This window comes from Chelonia mydas, chromosome 5 (assembly GCF_015237465.2).
Source record: "Chelonia mydas isolate rCheMyd1 chromosome 5, rCheMyd1.pri.v2, whole genome shotgun sequence".
Lineage (NCBI taxonomy): Eukaryota > Metazoa > Chordata > Testudines > Cheloniidae > Chelonia > Chelonia mydas.
In genome coordinates, this window is record NC_051245.2 from 80,880,562 (window position 1) to 80,902,872 (window position 22,311).

The 22,311-nt window shown below is 42.9% G+C and overlaps 1 long non-coding RNA gene across 1 annotated transcript; it reads right to left on the minus strand.

The window, feature by feature from the left end:
- Nucleotides 1-592: 592 nt before the first annotated feature.
- LOC122466041 lies at nucleotides 593-19,793 on the minus strand. Its single transcript, XR_006291249.1, has 3 exons — nucleotides 19,751-19,793; nucleotides 5,023-5,095; nucleotides 593-969 (listed from the first exon to the last, which is right to left on the minus strand). It is a non-coding gene; the product is annotated as an uncharacterized LOC122466041 (long non-coding RNA).
- Nucleotides 19,794-22,311: the final 2,518 nt, after the last annotated feature.

Consider the following 22,311-nt stretch of genomic DNA (forward strand, 5'->3'; position numbering starts at 1 on the left):
TAAAATACTAACTGAACTAAATAGCAATGAGATGAGTTAAGTGTTCATGCCTGTCTGCGTCTCTGGGGGTGTCTGCCTGTATCAGTGTGAGTGGGTGAGGATGCCTGCATCAGTGAATATGAGTGAATGGCTGGGTGAGTGTGCGTGGTTCAGGTACCTAGCTGGATGAAGGGGGCATTAAAACACTAGGACAGAAACAAGGAGAGAAGGGGACATAGCTGCAGGGACCCTGTTTTGACATCTTGTCCTCTAGACCTTGTAAATCCTGGCTGTGGCCCTGGCTAAATGCATTGTAATGAGGAGCCTTCCCAACACATAGTAAAATATATTCCTGATCTTCACCAGACAAGGTGCTGGTAAATCATTGTCTAGTTCTCCCCACAGCACATAACAATTCCAATAAACGTTATTAATCTCTGACTTCTGGGTGCAGAAAAATATGCAGAACAAAACATAGTGGGGAGGACAGAAGAGGGGAAAATACACTTTAGAGCATCCTAAAATAGAGATGTGGAGATAGGAGAGAAACCAGAGTGTGTATTTCTATAGAAGACGCCTCTCTCCATAAAAAAGTACAGATTTCACTTTTTTAGGATAAATTATGAGGAGTGCGAAGAGTTTTAATAGGAATATCACAGTCTGGGGATTTCAGATCTACTCCAGAGATCAGGCTACTGGTCATTTAAAATGATTAAGAGCTAAGAAACCATAATATTACTTCAGTGGATACACAGTTCAAGAGCTGTGGTTATTGCTTTATCAACAGCCTTCTAACCGTTCTGCTGTTCTTGTGCTCAGCAATGATCCCTCAAGGCCAATGCTTTCTGTTTCGGTTTGGTGACTACAGAAGCTTTTCTTTTATTGGCAGCTTGGTCCTGCTCCATCCTAGCAACATGCCACATTGCTCACGGGGAGGGATTTGCATATTATTCTTCATCGTAGATTCACATCCCATCTAGACATTATCACCTGGAACATAGATAAAACCACATAACACAAAGTTAAAGAAAAATGACACACAGGAGTTCTTGCTACATATTAGAGTACATAGGAATTAGCAAAGTGTTCTGCAGTATCATGGCAATTTAAATTGTGTAATTTACATTTACAAATCAAATATCTTTCAGCAGAGACATGTCAAACTCTCCAAGGCCCACTGAACATAAAGCTCACAAAATGACCTCCTTCGAACATCTGATCCTTATGACATGAACAAAAAATCTTTTTAAAGGATGGGTAGATAATCTGAGAAGAATAATGGCAAGACAAAACATCATGTCTTTGGTCATGTAAGGGGACTGTTGCCCCGTTACTAACATTCAGTGGGGGTGTTTTAGTTGCTAGCTCCCAGTACTAAAAAGGGGGAAGGGTCGATGGGGAATCAGGACCCTGAGACTGTCAGCCCCCAGGAACAATGGGGAGAGGCCAATGCTCCAGGTCAGCCTGAATGACAGGGTGAGCAGGCTAATCAGGGAGTCAGGAGGCCAGGGAGGTCCCGTCCACTGCGTGAGCTGGATTTGCCTGGGTCAGACAGAGTGGGGCCGAGCTAAAGAGAGAGCCGGGGCCCAAGCTGAGCTGGGGAACAGAGCTGTGCCAGATCCAGAGAGAGCAGACTTACTCTGGGAGCAGAGCTCCAGCAACCAGAGCCAGAGGGGCCAGAAAAGCAGCCCAGGAAGCAAGTCAGTGCTGGGAACAGAGTCACAGAAGCAGCCTGCAGAGCAGACCTGTCCTGGGAGCAGAGCTGTAGCAACCAGAGCCAGAGGGGCCAAAGAAGCAGCCCAGGGAGCTGGAGGCAGAGCAGCAGCAGCAGTGCAGAGACAGAGCGGTGGAGCTGGGGCTGGAGCAGTCCAGAGCTGGGTGCGGTGAGCAGCTGCGGAGACCAAGGGGGACCCTGGGCAGCAGGCCCAGCACAGGGAGATGCCTCAGCCAAGAGGCTCTGCAGGCCAGTCTTGGATCATAACCCCGACAGGGCGGGGGCGACACTGGGAAGAAGGGTCCTACCACTTAGAGCCTGAGCGTGTGTGGCCACCACCAGAGCAAGTGTCCAACCCACAGCATCCCTACAGCACAGCCAGGGCCTGAGAAGGAGGCCTGGGACTTACAAGGAACAGACTGTGAACTGCCCTGACATTCCAGAGACACTGTTTGTGATGTTCCCTGCCACAGAGCGGGGTGATGTGTTTCCTTTAACCTTTCCCATTTCCCCTTATTCTTTTTAAAATTAATTGTTGATTACATAACTTGCATTTGCTTTAACTTGTATGTAATGGTCAGTGGGTCAGAGAAGTGCCCAGTGCAGAGAGAGTACCCCGGAGTGGGGACACCCTAGCCCCTGTCCTAAGTGACCATAGCAGGGTTGGGGGTCGAGCCCCCCAGGAATCCTGGGCCCAGCCATGTTGGGGTTACGAGGACTCTGCCAGACAGGAGAGTGGAAGGAGAGTCCTCAAGGGCAGGAAGGCCACTGGGTAAAGGATGTGGGAGCAAGGACTCAGATCCTTTCACTAGACCACTTCACCGGGGTAGTGCAGAAGCCAGGAAAGTTCCCCACAATAGCGGGACAATTCCCTTGCTTACAGTCAGGATGGCATTTAGCCAGCAGCATATTATCACCTAGGCCAACAAGGCCTAAGCCGAGGGTGGCAAATTTGCAGTGGTGGCAAATTTATAATAGCAGCATGTTTGTAATCACGGCATCAGTAACATGCGCCGCGATTCTACCAATCATAGCACGTATTGAAATCACCCATGATGGCGCAACACCATTTAGTAAAGAACATGCTTGCAACAATCCTAAGCATTAACAATGTGTCCGGAAGGAAGAAATTAAGTGGTTCTCAGTTAAAAAAAAATGCTATACAAAAGAAAGAAAGGGAAAATGAAACGATAGAAAAAATGCGCAAAATTGATTCCTTTGTTGTATCAGTTAGTGCCGACAGTGAGACAGAAAAAATAGTTGAAAGTAGTAGTGAAATAAAAAAGTGAAAATATTGGTGTTGATATTGAAAATATTGATGTGATTAAAGTACATATTGAAACTAATGAAGAAATTCCGGCTGCGGTTAGTGTTGAAGAAAATGCTCCAAATACTAGTATATCAGAGACTACCGGGAATCATATTGATCTGGATATCTTTGAGAATACTGCAGAGATTTGTGAATCTTGTCAATCAGAAATTCAATCTGACATTGAAATATCTACCATAAGTGACAACCCAGCCCAATGGATATTGAATGATGCTACATTGAGTATTTATCAACGCATGGAATTAAACAAAATATCGATAGTGATTTTACTAACTCAAAAAGACGATATACTGATCTAACAAAAAATGTGTTTGAACAACATCTTTTAAATGGTGACGTAAAGCCACAGGAATATCTTTTATATTCGGAGAGCAAAGGATCCGTGTTTTGTGCCCCATGTCGATTATTCGGAGGAATCTCTAGTTTGGCGACGAGTGGATACCATGACTGGAAAAACATATCAGCTCGACTACGTGAACATGAAAATTCAACTGAACATAAAACATGTGTACTGACAATGGTGAAGAGAGGCGAGATATCCGGAAGAATTGATACGAATTTAAAATTTCAAATGGAAGAAGACATTATTTATTGGAGAAATGTATTGAAGAAGATTGTAGCAGTGGTAAAGAAACTTTTAAGCAGAGAACATGCTTAGAGGTAAGGTGGAAAAATTTGGATCAGCTTGTTACGGCAATTACATGATGTCCCTTGAGCTTGTCGCAGAATTCGATCCATTTTTAGCAAATCACATTGAACGTTATGGAAATGAAGGTCGAGGTAACGTATCTTATCTTTCATCCTATATATGTAATGAATTTATAAAATTGATGGCTTCATATGTGATCTCAAATATTATTAAAGAAGTAAAAGAAGACAAATATTTCTCAATAAGCATTGACTCAACTCCCGACATATCTCATGTTGATCAATTGGCTTTTATACTGAGATATGTAAACGAGGATGGCATACCAGTAGAGAGGTTTCTTTGTTTTTTACCAAATGCTGGCCACAAATCAGAACAGTTAGCTGATGCTGTACTTTCAATTTTGAATTATTATAGATTAGATATCGCAAACGCCATGGCCAGTTGTATGACAATGCCACTGACATGTCTGGTGTATATAGCAGGTTGCAAGAAAGAATAAAGAATATAAATCCTTATGCTGTGTATGTGCCTTGCTCTGTGCATTCTTTAAATTTGGTTGGAGTATGTGCTGCAGAAAGTTGTCAAGAAGCATGTTCATTTTTCTCAACTGTCCAACATCTTTATTCATTTTTTTTCTGCCTCTACTCACTGGTGGGAGATTTTACTATCTAATTTGAAGCCAGGCAGTAAAGTAATAAAAAGACTTTCTGAGACTCGGTCATCTCGAGTCGAAGCTTGTCATAATTTGAGTGAAAACTGGAATGCTATAATTGAAGTCTTAAATACAATAAAGGAAGATGCTACTGAGAACCTGTTACATGTAATGAAGCTGCAGGCCTGCAGCGAAAACTCCATAGACTTGAGGCAGCTTTTATGGCTGTATTTTGGAACTCACTCTTGGAAAGATTTCATATAACTAGCCAAAAGCTGCAAAATGGTTATATTGATATACATACAGTTGTAGAACTCTACAACTCATTAATAGAATACATTAACTCTATACGGGACTTGTTTGATAGACAGCCAAGAGACAGCGAAGAGACAGCCAAAGAAAAATCTGAAATTGAAGACTACGAATTTGACACAAGACGAAAAAGAAAGCGTAAACTTCAATCTGATGAGACACGCGAAGTTGAAGTGGAAATGTGTGGTAGAGAAGTGGAAATGTGTGGTAGAGATAAATTTAAAGTAGATACCTTTTTAACAATACTAGAACTTGTATGCTCCAAATTAAAACGCAGAAGTAATGCGTATCAAGAAATTTATGGCAGATTTCAGTTCCTCTCTAACATTACCAATACTTCAACAACAGATATAACAGTTCACGCTAAAAAATTACAGCTATGTTACCAAGGAGATTTAGAAGAATCATTCGTGAATTAGTGTCTACATTTTCGATCATATTTGGAAGGTGTTGAAATTCCTGAAAATGAAATGAAATCAATTTTAAGATGTTGCAGCCTTCTTCGAAATCAAAACATTCATTCAGTATATCCAAATATTGATATTGCCTTCCGAATGTTCGTTTGCACACCTGCTACAAACTGTTCAGCAGAATGATCATTTTTGGCATTAAAAAGGGTGAAAAACTATTTGAGGGCTAATCTCAGTGAAAAAAAAGTAAACTCCCTTTCTCTCCTGACAATTGAAAAGGATCTAACAACTTCTCTGGATTATACAGAATTAATTAATAAATTTGCCGCTCAAAGGTGTAGGCGTAAACAAATGTAATTACTTACTACTCACATACATTTATTTCTTTTATTGTATCTACATAAAATAAAAAATAAATATTTGATATACACCAGACCCCCTCTTGAACGCAGGGTTTTGGATCCACGTGCGGTCCCGCGCTATAAGCGAAATCACGCTATGCATACGTACATTCAAGCAAGGATCCGCTGTACTTGTAATTTTATTTATAATAAAACTTGTAAATGTTCAATTATTTAATGATATTTAGATTCATTTTAGTTCAAATGAATTTGTAAAATACTAAAACAAGTTCTTGGGCGGGGGACAAGCGGAGCCTAGTGGTGGCAAAATCATTAATCCGCCACTGCGTTTAGCTGACCAGGAGGTTAGAGAACAGTAAGTAATTGCTTAATTGTTTTGAAAGGACATGCTCTAGGAAGTAAGACCTTTCAGTTACACTTTGCTTTAATGGTACATTCATTATAGATGATTTTCAATGGTCCTCCTGTGGGAATACATACATTCACATTAATACCAGATAAGTTTATTGTAGTCATAGCTCTTTTAATAAATGCTTAAACTGAAAGCATCGTTGTATTGCTATTCTGTATATGGCTCAAAAGTTTTATACCACAGTTACATGCTTTGTAGCCAAGGATTTCAGTGCTGTTACGAACATTAATGAATTCTCACATGATGAAATTCATCCCAGTGGTGTGGGCCCATAGTATGTAATTAAAGAGAGGTAGATGAAAAACAAAATCTGGATGGCTTAGGTGGACTGAAACACAGTCTTCTTCTAGCTGTCTGATTTTTTTTTCTTCAAAATGATAATTCACACTATTTGGATGTGGATCTAATAAAATTCCTCCAAAGTTTGATGTGTACTGCAGTTTGGGCCCATTTCCTAGACTTTACAGGTAGCACCAAATAGAGTACATTGCAGTAATCCAACGGGGAGGTAATCAAATGAAATAGGATGATGTTACCACAGAATTCCTAACCCCTGCAGGATTCCTTAACAAACATGTTAAACTTTAAGGGGCATATCTACCTTTGGGCTTAGTGTAGCTGCTGCTGCAATGGAACAGGAAGTGTTTCCCTTTCTTGAAGTCCATGTTTGGGGGGGAGGGGAGATTATGTTTATTTTTGGGCTCCACTGAGATGATTCCTTGGGAGGGTGCAGGGGTGGGGCAGCCCATTGACAATACAAGGCATAGGAATAACGACCTCACACCTCCAAAGACAGAGCCAGCCAGCACCCAGGAGTTGGCTGGAAAGGGAAGAAGGCTTCTGGAACCCTCTGAAGATAGCGATGGTAGCTGTAACACAAGAACCTCTTAATGCCAACTGGCAAGGGGGTCCAGAGAGGTCACACATGGATCTTCTGTGTTTAGTATGTACATTCTAGTTCACCAACAAGTGTCTTGAGAGTTCGCGAATAAAAGCTAGTGTCACATTGGTCACTAATATCAGCATAAAATGCAGGTTCAGAGGTTGTGTAAGGAGTTATGTATCTATGCTGAAAATTATGTTCTTAAAGTCTACGTCTAGGGACAGATCACCAGCAAAGGTAAAAAGCAGGCTCTCTGTCAGGCAAGAAATTTTTCTCTATCTGGCTGTCTACATGCAAATTAAGTATTATATGGGTCACAGTGTTTCTCCTCTCACCAATCTAAACCAAATACTAATGGACTGTGAAAACTTCAGAGAGAAAAGTAACAGGACGAAGTAAACAGTGGGCAGAGGGGAACAGGGGCACCTATCTTGAGGTGCACCTCAAAGGTGCACATCAAATTTTCTCTAATGTATTTCAGAGACAAAGACACGGTCCTGTCCTCCTTCACCTAAGAAGTAAATGGATGTCAAGTTTGCTTAATGAAAGAGCGATCTCACCCACATTTGGTTGAAAACACTGGAGAGAACTTTGGGTGAGATAAGCTTCTTTAGACAGGAAGGAAACTTGTCAGTTAAGTTCAGTCTGTAGAAAGGTGGTTATGATTTTGTTTTCTATGTGACCATTTGTTTCCAATATTCTTACTATCAGCTGAATCCTTGTTCTTTGAAAATAAGCACATTCTTGTTTTCACTATAAATATATTTAAGTTCTGATCCTGAGTTGAATCTTACAAACTGTGTGTACTGTTCCTTTGGGAACAGCAGGCCTGATCATTCTGTGTATATTCAGTGAATAAAGCCTGGACACTACAGGGAATACTTCAAGGAAGTGGGGGCTGATGTGTGCCTTTGTCTAGCTTGTACAGAGACAGCAAGGCCTGTGGAGGCCTGGAAAGAAGTGCTTGTGTTGCCAGAGGCTGGTGATTTCAGGGAGCTCACCCACAGCAGGCACAGAAGAGATTTCCTCATGCTAAGAGCCAGTGGTGGGAAGGTACCTCACAATCATGAGTACACCTGGGGAGTATCACAAGAGCTGCGATGAGGGACATAGCATTTGTGAGTAATATATTCAGTCAAAGGATCAGACACAGAGCCCATGGAGGCAGTGGTTCTTTTGGAGCCAGTAGACCCTGGCTCTTTTGTTGTTATGTTTTGATCTGGGAAATGAAAATGGGCTCTTTCATGCTTCTTGTTTTCCATTATCTTGTGTTCTGTCACTCTTGGAGTTTTGCCAGGTGACCTGAAATGACTTTTCCCTTTTTATCCAACTTTTACTCTGTCTCCTCTCTAGCTTTCTACCACTACTTCGGTTTTGCTTTATTTTTATTTTTTCATGCCACAGTCTGTTTTTCCCTGATGTGGCATGGAATTCTGGGAATCTCCTCAGCCAACTTTCCCAAGTTGAGCTTGGACTGGAGTGATAGGCAAGTTACTTGCTGAAAGGTTCCAGTGGAAAAGAATTGTTGTGTAAATTGCATGTGGGTGGAGTGAGACTGGCATCCAGTGCTGAGTTATGTTAATTCATACAACTTCAGGCTTTATACTTCTATGTTAGATAAATTCCCTTGTCTAATACAAGTTACCTATTGCCTTTGAACAGTTTCCCAGCATGCCCTCTAGCCCTAAGGGGGATCCAGTGCTCACAGACCGTCCCCTCCCACACACACACACTTTGAGACTGTCCCTCAGCTGTGGATGAAAACTTCAGTTTCAAGCCTCCTTTTTAAAGGGTTTTCATCAATTCCCCTTCTGGCATGGTGTCTCATGGTTACTTAGGTGGGGGAAATTCTAATTTGAGAGATGTCCGACCAGACCACTCCAGAGAGAGAGAGTTATGGATGATACCAGCACTTCCACTGGCTCCAGCTAAATCTCAAATACCACCAGGATTTGAGACAGTCTCTTTTTTTCCCCTGCCCCATGTGTCCTTATTTCTTCTCTTTCCTATCCTTCTCCTTTTTCCTTCTGTCTAACAACGGTCTTGACTGGCTAAACCAGGCTATATTTTTGCAACATTCCTGTAAGCCTGTGACCAGAAAGAGGCAGCTAAAAGCAATGCCCTGCCGAAACAATGCCCAGATGGTGGTACACGTTTTCCAGGTCTCAGAATGACTGATAAGACCATGTACCATGTTCCTGTGCCTATGTTTCTCCAGCAGGGAGGTTGCAAGTGAAAGTCAACACCAGGAGACAATAGCTACATAGTCTATCTTTACTGTTCTTTTCTCTTCCCTTTTTACTCCTGGGAGGATTCTGCACCAAAAAATTCAAAATTCTGCAACATTCTGCATATTTTATTTGTCAAAATAATGAAATATAATCACTGCAGTTTTAATTGTCTTGGCAATTTATTTAAACTACAATACAGAAAAAAGTTACAATAACTTTTCAGCATTTCCTAAACACATGAAAGTTAAGTTACAAACACTTGGCAATTTATACCCTACATTCCAGTAATAGTCCTGGATTTTCATTTAAATTACATTACAGAACACCAAACAGTTAAAAAAAAAAAGTAGAATGTCATTTTAAATTGCTCAGACTTTCACACATGAAAGTTATAAAATTTTGCTAATCATTGTCCTGGATCTGGCTGGGTGCTTTGGGAAGTGCTTGGTTCTGATTGTCCTGACATTTAATTGGTAAATGTTTTATTTGCCCTAAAAGTCTTTTTTATTAAATGGGTAAGTAAAATAAATCCAGAGCTGTAATCTGGCAGTGTGGCATTGTGGCAATTTGGCACAGGAAAAAAGTGAAAAAGCCCATAGATCTTCCTAGCTGATTCCCTTCCTGTCATTTATAAGGCTTTACATCACTCTGGCAATGTAGAGGCCTTAAAACTTTGACAGGTTTTATGCTCCTGGGGGAATTGACTGAGAATGGAAACAGTTAACTAACAATAGGAACATTAACAATATTTCTAGGCAGGCAGGCAGCTACATTTCTGCCTCAGAGAATGAGATCAATTAACTAGCTGCTACATTTAAAAAGCCTACCCCTCACAGCAGGTGAGCCGCAGTAGCAAGTGAGAGGGACAAAGTCTCTCTTGCTTTTTGGCACACATGCCCGCCCAGCCCCACCCCTGATGGTGATCAACATCTCCCGTGCAAGCACGCACACCCAGTCCCATGCCCAGTCCCCATCTACCCTGCCGTGATTTGCATCTCTGAGGCTGCTCCAGACACGCTGGAACAGAGGAGCTGCCTGGGCTGCCAAGGAAGAGGCACATGTCCCCTCACAGATTACTTTTGCATTTTTCTCTGCAGGGGCACGGAATTCTGTCAGGAGTACCTTTTGTGTGCATTTGTCTTTTAAGAAATGGGATCTGACTTTAACAACAACAACTTAAATTCTCTTTTCCACCAAAGGACAATTATTACCATTTCTGATACAATCTAAAAGACTGTCAACTAAAGGCGGTTTTCCTTCTAAAAAGTCTCCACTAAAAGGAAAGGGAACAAGGGATGGTTTTAAAGTGAAAGTCTGATTTAACACTTGACATTTCAAATGCTTTAACTGTTTTTCCTCCTTTTCTGAATCTTTAATAAAAGGTTAAAATGAGGTTTAATGTGTGTTTGCCATTGTAGTAAGCAAGCTGAGGTCATTGTATACCAAATCCTGAACCTTGTTTAAAACTATTTAATGTTAACACTTTTGGCCCATATAAATCCATCTAAATTAATAAAACAGACATTGCCTTCTTGTGTGTTTGGAAAATACCTAGCATATTATGGGTGCTACTCAGTTTTCTTAGTCTATACAATGGTTTTAGCCATAAGACATACATCCAGGAAAGTAGTGCTTTTGTGGTCTTAACATTTACATTGTGTGTAGCACCTTCTCAATTACAATAATAGTTCAGCAATAAATAAAGCAGTCCTGAATTTTCTGAGGTGCATGAAGGGTGACTAAACACAGGGAAACTAAACCAGCCTGTTGGAGTAGCCTTTCCTTTCCTTTAAAGTTTCTCCTAAAAAGAGAAATGGGACTCTCACAACCGCAAAAATAAAACTGACCTTTGTTTCACCACCTAGTTAACTAAATTCAGCCATGATGCATGCAGACTTAGCTTCTTTGAATACAATGAAGTGTCCCCGGCTTACAGTAGAGTTGCATTTGGCCACCATGCTCCTATTCCTTCAGATACTTAGGGATCCATATAAACATGGTGTTTCTTCAGAATATTTAAGCTCAGATAAGATGTCCAGCCTCAAGTGACAGTTTCCAGCTTGATCCAACCTTTTCATGATGGGCAGAGGGAGGAAGGCACTTCTCCTTTCTCACTGATCAGCACCTGCAAGCTTGATGCTTTATTCTGGATGTTGAAAGACAGCTATGGGAATAGGCAGGGAGCATTCAGGCCCAACAGAACACAATCAAGGGGAATTTCATGAGAAAGGTATTTGATTCAGCGAGTGTCTTGTACACCCAGCCTTGTAGTCCAGAAATTGCTGTAAAGTGGCAGAAGGGTCGTTAAGCCAAGACAATTTAGCAATGTAGTGACTGTTTTGCTATAACTAAGTTTTGAGGGGCCTGTAAAAGCAGCTGTGACTAAGAACTCTAGATCAGCAACTGGCATGTCAGAGTTGTTAGGAAAGACTCAGAATAAGAGCTGCACCATTTGTCTTCCCCAGGCCAAAGAGAATAACCTGCATCTGATTACATGAACCCAATCCTGTTTAGAGTATGCTATGTAGCTATTGATCAAGCAAGAGAGCAGTGTATATTCACCTGTTTGTCAGAGTAGGATGTGCAGCATGTTGATGAACATATAATGACTTAATTTCTGACACTTCTCAATGGTGGAGGGGAAAGGACTGTGGAGGTCAAATCTTGTAATGCTGAGGAGCAGCAGGTGATGTGGGGAGCAGAGAACATGTAAGAGAAATAGAAGTGAACATGTGCACTCGGATATTCAAATTAATTGTAAAGTGGAAAGAAAACTTTTTATTTTTGTTTTATTTTTTCCAATCTTTGCCCTGCTCTTTCTGTTTTTAATAAGGGGCATCAGGCTGTAATTTGGTCCCTGCTTATCAGAATTAGTATGTTACTCTCTCCAAGTGCTGGGAAAAAACGAAGCATGGTGGCCCTGCACAACCCATGTCCTCCGACAGTTTGGGAGGACCTACACAAATAAAGATTATCTGGGTTTGGTTTAGCATTTAACTCTATTCCTTGCATAGATAAATAATAAATAAATTGCCCAGGGAGGTTGTGGAATCTCCATCATTGGAGATTTTTGAGAGCCCGTTAGACAAACACCTGTCGGGGATGGTCTACCTAATACTTAGTTCTACCATGAGTGCAGGGAACTTGATTAGATGACCTCTCAAGGTCCCTTCCAGTCCTATGATTCTATAACCTTGAAAATGAGTCAATGGAAAATTATGCAAATGATCACTAGGTCTGAAAGCTTGTCACTGATGTATTAGTTCTAAAAGTTGCAATTTATTTTCAGTTTTCTCACAACCACAACAGATTCCAGACCAGCCGTAAGGAGCAGTGCCTCCCCCCCGCCCAGCTATAAATGTGGGTCCTAGAATTGCCTCAGGCTCTCTACAAACTGAATATCTGTAGTGGAGCCATTTGCTTTGCTGAGAAGCATTTATAACCTCCAGCTACCAAGAGAGGCATTTCATTATAGAGCGAGGCAGCATGTTGTAGTGGACTAAGAGCACTAAAGGGACTAATCCCAGCTTTGACACAGATTCCTTGTGTGGCTTTTATCAAATCATATAGGCATTCAAATTTGTACAAGTTGTCCACTGCAGCAACAGTAACTGGTGGCAGTGGATTCCCCAAGGTTGAATTTACCTTCCTTTGCCATGGAATCCCATTTGGCACAGCAGGAGAAATTGCGAACTTGTGACATAAATAGGTTCAATGGTTTAATTTTGGAAATATCACTGAATTTTCCTCAGTCCTTTTCAAGAAGAAAAGTGGGGGATGGTCAATGGGAAGAGGGGACATCTGAATTTTCTGACCCATTATGAACTTTGAGCCTAATACCCGTCCTCCTTGTCAATCTCCTAAGTAAACATGCTTTCCACCTTTTTTTAAAACTTGGAAATTCCCAGTGCTTTTTAAACAGCAAAGCAGATTACTTTGGTTCTGCTTTTCATCAAACTGGACCTCTACTGAGAAGGATTGTTACAATGGCAACCTACACAGAAAAAAAATAGCCCCTATCACTGAATGGAGAAACTGAAACACTGACAGGTGTTTCTAAAATTTGCTTTGAAAAGCCCCTTATAAATAACACCGTATTCTTGTTTAGTATATATTTATTTTGCTCCTCTAAAGCAGTATAACTATTACTGAAATTTTCTTTTAACCATCATTTACAAGCCATTCATCTTAAATGCTCATAAGGTGTTTACAAGACATTCATCTTAAATGCTCATAAGGTGTTAATCTCATGCATGTTATAAGTAACTGATGTATAAACCCTCAGGATGAAATTCTTACTACACCCAGACAATCCTTAAAAGGATTGTGTGGGATAAATCAGCTTTTGTCAGGGCAACTAAGCCTTTCCTGAGCTTCCTTTGTGTTGCAAAGCAGCGGCTGCACAAAAGGAGGGAAAACACCCAGGCTCATCTTTGGAGGCCATATGATCTTAGATGAGTCACTTTGGACGAGGGGGTTTCCCAGGAAAAGTCCAGGTGCTGCTTCTTCATTCACATGACTTGGGTAGGTAGTAACAACTACAAATTTTTTGTATCTAGATTTGATAACCTGCACATTGTCACAGCAGTGAGCTGGTGAATGTCCTTCAGGCCCCTGGGGAAAGACCAAAGGGAACACTCAGGTATGATGCACTCCATCATTTGTGCCTGGTGATCACAGTCACATACAGATGTTTGCTTCATGTTCCATTTAAAGAGAGTTTATCCACATCTCCCATGAGATGTCCTCATGCAATTCAATCTGCTTCAGTCTTTCTGACATAAATCAAAACCTGGTGGTTCCTTGGAAGGGTCAACGGCAAGCTGTTTGTTTTGAGCGATCAAAATACTCCATGTGGCTCTCCACTGAGCCTCAGCATTGAAGTTGGGTGTAATGGTCTTGATGTGGTTCCATAGAGGGTTGTGAAATTTTAATCTTGTCTTTGGCATGTTCTCCACGTCATTGGGCAGCAGGATTCTTGTGTTTGCATTGACATGGTTAAGAAAGAGAGATGTCTAAGCAGCTCTTCTAATCTGTGGAGTCTGGATCTGAGATAAGACCGGTAGCCAGTCGACTGGAGTCAATTTGAGCGTCTTGGACATTATGCACATAGTGTTATTCAGTTAAGTATCAAGCAATTTAGTGTGACTGCTGTGAGACCACACTGGAGCAAAATATTCAGCTGCAGAATATACTAAGGCAATTGTTGCAGTTCATAAGGTCTGTGGAATGGAGCCCCATGATGTTCTGGCCAGTTTTCTGATAAGCGCGACATGAGACCTGACCTTTTTGTGGGTATTCTCAAGAGGTTGTCGAGGTCAAACTCCAGTCCAGTGTAATGCCAATATAATTTGGGTTAGCCTTGGGGTGATGCGTTCACCACAGAATGGCACATCAAGTTTGGTATTAGCCATTTTATTGTTCAGATGGAAAGCAGTTACCATCGTTTTTTTCAGGTGAGGCCTGAGTTTCAAGGATTGGCAATAATCAGCCATTGTGCTAGATCTCAGGTTAGGGTGCATCTGATGGTATGAAGGCTTGTACGCTGAACAGCTAGGGCAACATCCTTTGTTGCCACTGAAAGGTTGGCCTCCCAACCTCATAACATATTTCAGTAACACAGATTGCAATACTTCCTAATTCCACATACAATGATAGTACATAAAATCCAACAGGATATTAATGCTCATCAGATCAAGACTTTTCAAATGATATCTCACAAGGCATGCATTGTACCAAACACATCATAATCATATTATGGTGAATGTGTGGGGGTCCAGGGTGCTACTTTGAGGAACAGAGTATCACACTGAACTCTTCCCAGAACCAGCTGGTTAGGATACATGTAGGATCCAAATATAACAGACTGGCAACCATCCACTAGGGGTAGTCAGCCATGACTGTGACAATTGGTGTGTAAAGAAGTTTGACGAGAGAGTAATCTGTCTCCTTTACACCATGTACCAACAGTCATTGTTATGGTTTGTCATAAAAATAAAGGGAAGGGTAACCACCTTTCTGTATACAGTGCTATAAAATCCCTCCTGGCCAGAGGCAGAGCCCTTTCACCTGTAAAGGGTTAAGAAGCTAAGATAACCTCGCTGGCATCTGACCAAAATGACCAATGAGGAGACAAGATACTTTCAAAGCTGGAGTGGGGGGGAACAAAGGGTCTGTCTGTCTGTCTGTGTGATGCTTTTGCCGGGAACAGATCAGGAATGCAGTCTCAGAACTTCTGTAAAGTTAGTAAGTAATCTAGCTAGAAATGTGTCAGATTCCCTTTTGTTTAATGGCTGGTAAAATACACGGTGCTGAATGAAATGTATATTCCTGTTTTTGTGTCTTTTTGTAACTTAAGGTTTTGCCTAGAGGGATTCTCTATGTTTTGAATCTGATTATCCTCTAAGGTATTTACCATCCTGATTTTACAGAGGTGATTCTTTTACCTTTTCTTCAATTAAAATTCTTCTTTTAAGAACCTGATTGATTTCTCATTGTTCTTAAGATCCAAGGGTTTGGGTCTGTGTTCACCTGTACAAATTTTTGTGAGGATTTTTATCAAGCCTTCCCCAAGAAAGGGGGTGTAGGGCTTGGGGGATATTTTGGGGGAAGACATCTCCAGGGCTCTTTTCCTGTTCTTTGTTTAACACACTTGGTGGTCGCAGCATAGGGTTCAAGGACAAGGCAAAGTTTGTACCTTGGGGAAGTTTTTAACCTAAGATGGTCAGAATAAGCTTAGGGGGGCTTTAATGCAGGTCCCCACATCTGTATCCTAGAGTTCAGAATGCGGAAGGAACCTTGACATGGTTAATGCTCTTATCACACAGAACTCCTTGCCTTTAAGGATAACTTCCTGAATTAATGCTCCAGGATTTTTTGAGATGGTAATAAACTCACAAACATGGAAGTCTCCTAAAGGAGGACAATGATTGCTTTCTTGAATAAGAAAACTACAGGGTGTGACCAGTATGCTCCCATCAGGCTTGCAGCCTGCAGTGCTACCCATCTTGCCTCACTAAACTCTCCCATTAAGTTCTCACCATATGTACTTATTGTAGGATTTCCATCTATTTATACACGCCTTCTGGGCAAAATAAAATTCTTGGCACTCAAATAGCACTTTCCATATACCATTCAATTTCCACAGTGCATAGTGGCTTTGTACTTGGATTGTGATGGAACACACTTGCACACTGAATAACACCACACTGTATTGGGGCAGCTTCATTACTTATTAATATAACATCATGATACTGAGAGGCCTTGAAATAAGGTTAAATCTCTTTAGGTGCCCTGAGAGCTAACTGGACAGATATATATTTATGGATGGGTGGCAACTCTGTACCCAAGTCAGGTACCCCCCAAGTTTGTCAAAGAATATCAATTCTCCAACTGAGATAAATATCTTGCCTCCTCAATTCTCACACTATAGTCACGGTGTGACACTCTGTACCTCAGAATAACACCCTGGAGCCCCTATATTCACCACTGTGATAGGATTATGATATGATTTATACAATGTATTTCTTGTGAGATATCATTTTAAAAGTTTTGATCTGTTGAACATTAGTATCCTGCTGACTTTTATGTACTACTATTGTATGTGAAGTTATGCAGTATTGCTATATGTATTACTGTTGTGAGGTTGGGAAATGCCCACAGCTAGCCTTTCAGTTGCAACAAAGAAGGGCCAGACAGGCATTGATGGCCCATCATCAAAAAGAATCCACTTTTCTAAGGACTCCTCAGAGAAGGCATGTACGCATGGGAGCAAACTAACCAACATCACAGCAAGGATCTTTATAGCAGCTGGAAGAAAGTATAAAAAAGTGGCAGTGACATCACATCATTACTTGGCCAATCTCCCTCACTTCCCCCCAACCCCATATCAACACCTGGAAGATCATCTGGAAGACAAAGACTTTGAAGCAGGGAGATTGGTCCCAGGCTGGAAGGGAGTTCCGTCTGAATATTGAGAACTACAGCTGCCTGGAACATCTACTAGGGTGAGAGATAGTTTGATTCAAATCATGCTTAGTCTGTTAAAGTTAGAATTTAGACTGCATTTCCATTTTTATTTCTTTTGATAACCAATTTTGATCTCTATGCCTGTTATTTATAATCATTTAAAATCTATTGTCCTGTAGTTAATAAATATGTTTTATATTTTACCTAAAACAGTATGTTTTTGATTAAAGTGATTGGGGAATCTCAGCTTAGGTTAACAAGGGCTGTTTCATGTCCACTACCTGTTTGTTGGAGTGACAATCTAATTAATGAACTTGTGATGTTTAAGGGAATCTTGAGAGTGTAAAATAATATATTCCTGTGGTGCAAGGCTGGGAGCTGGGGTGATTTCCTGGTGCATCTCTCTGTATGATTCATGACTGGATCAGGGAGTATTCATGCAATTTAGCTGGGTGTGGGGCTCCACATGCTGATGGCTGAGTAAACACAGTACCTGGAGGTGTGTTGTTGCTTGTCACTGGCATAGCTTTGTGAGAGACACCCCAGGGTGGAGAGTTAAAGGAGCACAGTGGTCCCCCACAGTTCCATGTTGTAACCTGGGGATCCCATCACAGTGGCGCAGCTAGGGGGACCAGGGGTCTGGTTTTCGACTGGAACACCTTGTCAAAAAGGGATTCTGGTGGCTCCGATCAGCATTGCTGACCAGGCCGTTGACTGTCCAGTTGGCGGCACCGCGCAGCAGGGCTGGCAGGCTCCCTGCTAGCCTCCACACCGCGTGGCTCCCCAGAAGCAGTGGCATGTCCCCCCTCCAGCTTCTATGCATAGGGTCAGCCAGGGGACTCCACACACTGCCTCCACCCCAAGTGCCACTCCTGCATCTCCCATTAGCCAGGAACCGCAGCCAATGGGAGCTGAAGTGGCGGCACCTGTGGACAGGGCAGTGCGCTGAGCTGCCTGGCCTCACCTCCGCATAGGAGCCAGAGGGGGGACATGCCACTGCTTCTGGGATCTGCTTGAGGTAAGTGCTGCCCGGAACCTGCACCCCTGAGCCCCCCCATGCCCCAACCCCCTGCCCCAGCCCTGATCCCCCTCCCGCCTCTGAACCCCTCAATCCCAGCCTGAAGCACCATCCTGCTCCCCAAATCCCTTATCCGCAGCCCCACTCCAGAGCCTGCACCCCAACCGGAGCCCTCACTCCACCCCTACACCCCAACTCCATGCCCCAGCCCTGATCCCCCTCCCGCCCTCCGATCACCTCAGTCCCAGCATGGAGCACCCTCCTGCACCCCAAACCCCTCATCCCTGGCCCCACCCCAGAGCCCACACCCCCAGCCAGATCCCTAATACGCACACATGCACCCACCCAACCCCCTGCCCCAGCCTGGAGCCCTCTCCCACACTCTGAACCCTGCATTTCTGGCTCCACCAGGACCCCTGAGCCTGCACCCCCATCTGGAGCCCTCTTGCCCCCCCAGCCCAACCCTCTGCCCCAGCTTGGAGCCCCCTCCTGCACCCTAAACCCCTCTTCTCTGGCCTCACCCCAGAGCCTGCACCCTCAGCCAGAGTCCTCACACCCCCTGAACCGCAACCCCCAGCCCAGTGAAAGTGAGTGAGGGTGGGGGAGAGTGAGTGACAGAGGGATGGGTGATGGAGTGAGTGGTAGGCGGGGCCTTGGAGAAAGGGCAGGGCATGGGCAGGGCCTCAGGGAAGGGGTGGGGCATGGGCAGGGCAGCGGTGTTCAGTTTTGTGCTATTAGAAAGTTGGCAACCCTAGGCGCAGCGAGTAGGGTGAAATGCACAGCTTGTTGTTCTGAGCGAGATTTTCACTTCATACACTGGTTTAGAGATTTTAAGTGTGGTGGTTGAGAACAGTCAAGAGAAGGTTACAAGTTTGTTATTTTCTGTTTGCTTATTTTGGGGAAAGCCAGTAGGAACAGAAAAAGTAGAAAGATTGGTGAGTGTGATGCAGTTGCAAAGTTACTGCTGTTCAGACTGCAAGGGGCAGAAAGAACATCAGCAAATCTTGGAGCTAAAAGAACTGGAATTAGGGACCCAAAAGCAAGCTGATGATTAGTACATCAGCAGGCCTTACAGCTGAAAACCGGGGAGGGGGGGAGAGAGAGAGAGCGCATGCAAAAGCACCAACAGGATCTGGCAACAAGCAGACCCCCCCCTGACCCCCACCACCACCACTACTGAGTCCCACCTCTCCAAAAATCCAGAAATGAGAACACAATTGTGTCCTGAAGAGTAATGGGGAATATGCAAACAGGATGAAAGATCTAATGGGAAAATGGGTGAGGGGAAAAGATATTGAAAGTTTTGAAGAAATGTTTGACCTTGTTACTCAGGAGCTTTTCTTGAGCATATGTAAAGATGATGTGAAACAGTGCATAGGGGACAAAAATGTGAAAACCTGTGGATGAGATGGTGTCTCTAGCTGTTGCCTTTGAGCAGGATCAGACGTCTCTTGAGAGTAAACCACAGAAAGAGGGGCTTAAACCTCTTGAGAAGTGGGGTTTCCATTTTACCCCTGGGAAGAAGGAGGGTGGCTGGGAGGCTGGACTCTCACCTCCCAAAAACCATTCCTGTAAGCCCCATTCCAAGCCTCCTGTGAAAACAAAAGAGCCCAAAAGGTGCTATCACTGTAATTCCACTGATCATCTGAGGAATAAATGCCCTGTGTTGGGAGGAAGCAGGCAACAAACAGCCAATATTAATGTTGCTGTTCTCAACACAGAAGCTCCTCGGGTGCCTATCACTTATCATTTTGGTTTTGTGATGCTAGCCTCTGCAGAACCAGACATGGAGCACATTAAGGGGTTGTCAAAATTAATGGTAGAGAGTACCTGGGGTGCAAGCCTGGGTGGCTGAGGTGATTGACGGGTGCCTCTCTCTGTATGATTCATGAGTGGCTCAGGGATCATTCATGTAATACAGCTGGGTGTGGTTCCACTTGCTGACAGACGAGTGATCACAGGGCCTGGAGGGTTTGCTGCTTGTCACTGGCATAGCTTTGTTAAAGAGCCTTGGCTAAAGAGTTAAGCTGGCACAGTGATCCCACAGTTCCAGGTTGCACCCCAGGGATCCTGTCATACATGAGTTGGTCACTTAGAGGGTTGAATTAAAATTTTGGGTCTTTCATTCAAGGATAACTGTAAAGAAGTGGCAGTATAGCAGTAGCACCCAAAACACAGCAGTATGGAATGCTTGGGTAGAAGCCAAACCCTGTGATCCAATGGGTTTCAAATGCAGCAGGCAGGGCTTTGATTGGTAGAACTGTTTTTATCTGTGTGTGTTTAAGAGAAGGAACAGACAGCGACACCACACTGACAAGAACACCATGCAAACAGTAACAGAAGTGCTGGTAATGTAACTTTGGGAGAAACCTAAAAGAGGAACCTTTTGGGGCACAAAGTGCTGGCTGGAATGGCAGATTTGGAACAGTGAGAAAAGGATCCATCTCCTGCTGTTTCATTCTTTCTATGTTCAGGGAAAGAAGACTTTATGTATAATCTTTGTAAATAAGCAAGATTGCATCACAGGAAATAGCTGGCTCTGTCATCAATTTCTCCTCCCAGTGGAAACAACTTTACCAATGGTCATGGTGGTTCTCCCTCTCAGACAATTTTTAAATCAAGATTAGATTTTTTTCTAAAAGATGTGCTCTAGAATTTTTCTTTTGGGGGGAGGGAAGTCCTCTGGCCTGTGTTATACAAGAGGTCAGACTATATTATCACAATGGATACATCTGCCTTTAGACTCTGCAAACCTGGGTGTGTGAGGGACATAGGCAAATTCAATTTTTAAAACAGAGTGCATAACATTGTTCAATTTACATCACCCACACAGTGAAGGTGCAGAAGATCCAACCACCACACAGAATACACTGGAGCTCAGGCCCAGTCTGAGATATGGATGAGCAGGATATGAGTGCTGAGAAGGAGGAAGACCCTGGCTTTGGTCTGGAAGTAAGAGCTTCACCTGGCTGAGCAAGGCCTGTATCACCAAGAGGGTTAAGTAGTGAATATGCTGATTTTGTCTGGGTCTTCTGTTCTGGTGAGGAACCACAGTCTGGAGAAGCGCCAGCAAGAAAGAATCATAGGCTGGGACTGGCAATGTGAGGTTGCTAACCATTCATTGTATATAGACGTGTTTGTATTTTAAACTGACAGGTTTGTTTTAGCTTTCTGTGCATTGTCCCAAAATTTACAGATTACTGGCAATCCGGTCAAGAATGCCAATTTTGGCAAGGTGTCATGTCAAAAGGTTTGCCAAAGTCTGAGAATCTTTCAGAGTTCTGGAGCTAAACTGTGTGCAAATACAGATCAAGTTACAAGCAACCCTAGGATGACTTACAGTGATTCCATGAAAAATCTAGGCGAAATTCAGCAATCCTACTAAACTTTACTTTTGTTCTTGGGTTCAGACTCAGGGGATGCAAGTTCACATGATGTAAAACTAAGGAACATATTCATACAAACCTGCAGAAGTCCAGCCACCAAACACAGATTTAGTTATTGCCCTGTGCAAGTCAGGATTTTACAGGCATGATCCAACTTCCCTTAAAGTCAGAGGAAAGGCTCTTTTTGTCTTTAATAGGAGCTGGAGCAGACCTTAGGAAGGACAACAAACACACACACATACACACCCTGTTTAGGCTGAAATTTTCCAAGCCAGATGTATGCCTCAGGCTGAATTTCTTTCTTTAAAATATATATATTTCAGCTAAAAAAGTGTTCAACCATTTGAGAGAACAGTTCTAAATATGCTGTTTTGCCAAGGCTCAAAACTTCTGGTGACCTTTTATTTAAATGGCTTAGTGTCCCCATGCTTTGGAGCCAGGACTTAAAATTTGGCAGGAGAGCAGTCTGCATCTCTGGGATTTGCATTTTTACATCTGTGGAAGTCCAGCCAAATTTGGCCAATTATAAGCCGTTGAAAACTTGGAGATTACACATGCTCAGAGACTTTAAATTTTAGCAGCTAAATTCCCCAAGATTCCATCTGCACTGAGTTTGGACTTTCCCTGCAATTGCAGCTCTGGGTTGCTGTAGGTTGTACCAGGTGTAGGCACCTTAACCAAGAGGAGAAGGACTATCTCCTGTGCACTTTCTCTCACACATTCACACCCACACCACTAGACAGCATGGAGAGGGAAGCTGCTTGATTCAAAGGCAGAAGGAACAAGATCTAGATCTGTTGGAGGGAGTGGGGGGAACAGATTGGTACATAGAGTGTGGGAGAAGGGGGGAAAGAAGAGAGAAAACAGGGACTAGCATGGGGGAGACTGAAACTGGCTGAGTAAGGAGATTGGAAGCTGAGGAGTTAAGTAACTGGGCAAGGAAACGAAGACAAGGAGACAGAGGGGGCACAAGCTGGACTAGGAGTCCACAGAGGAAGATTGGGA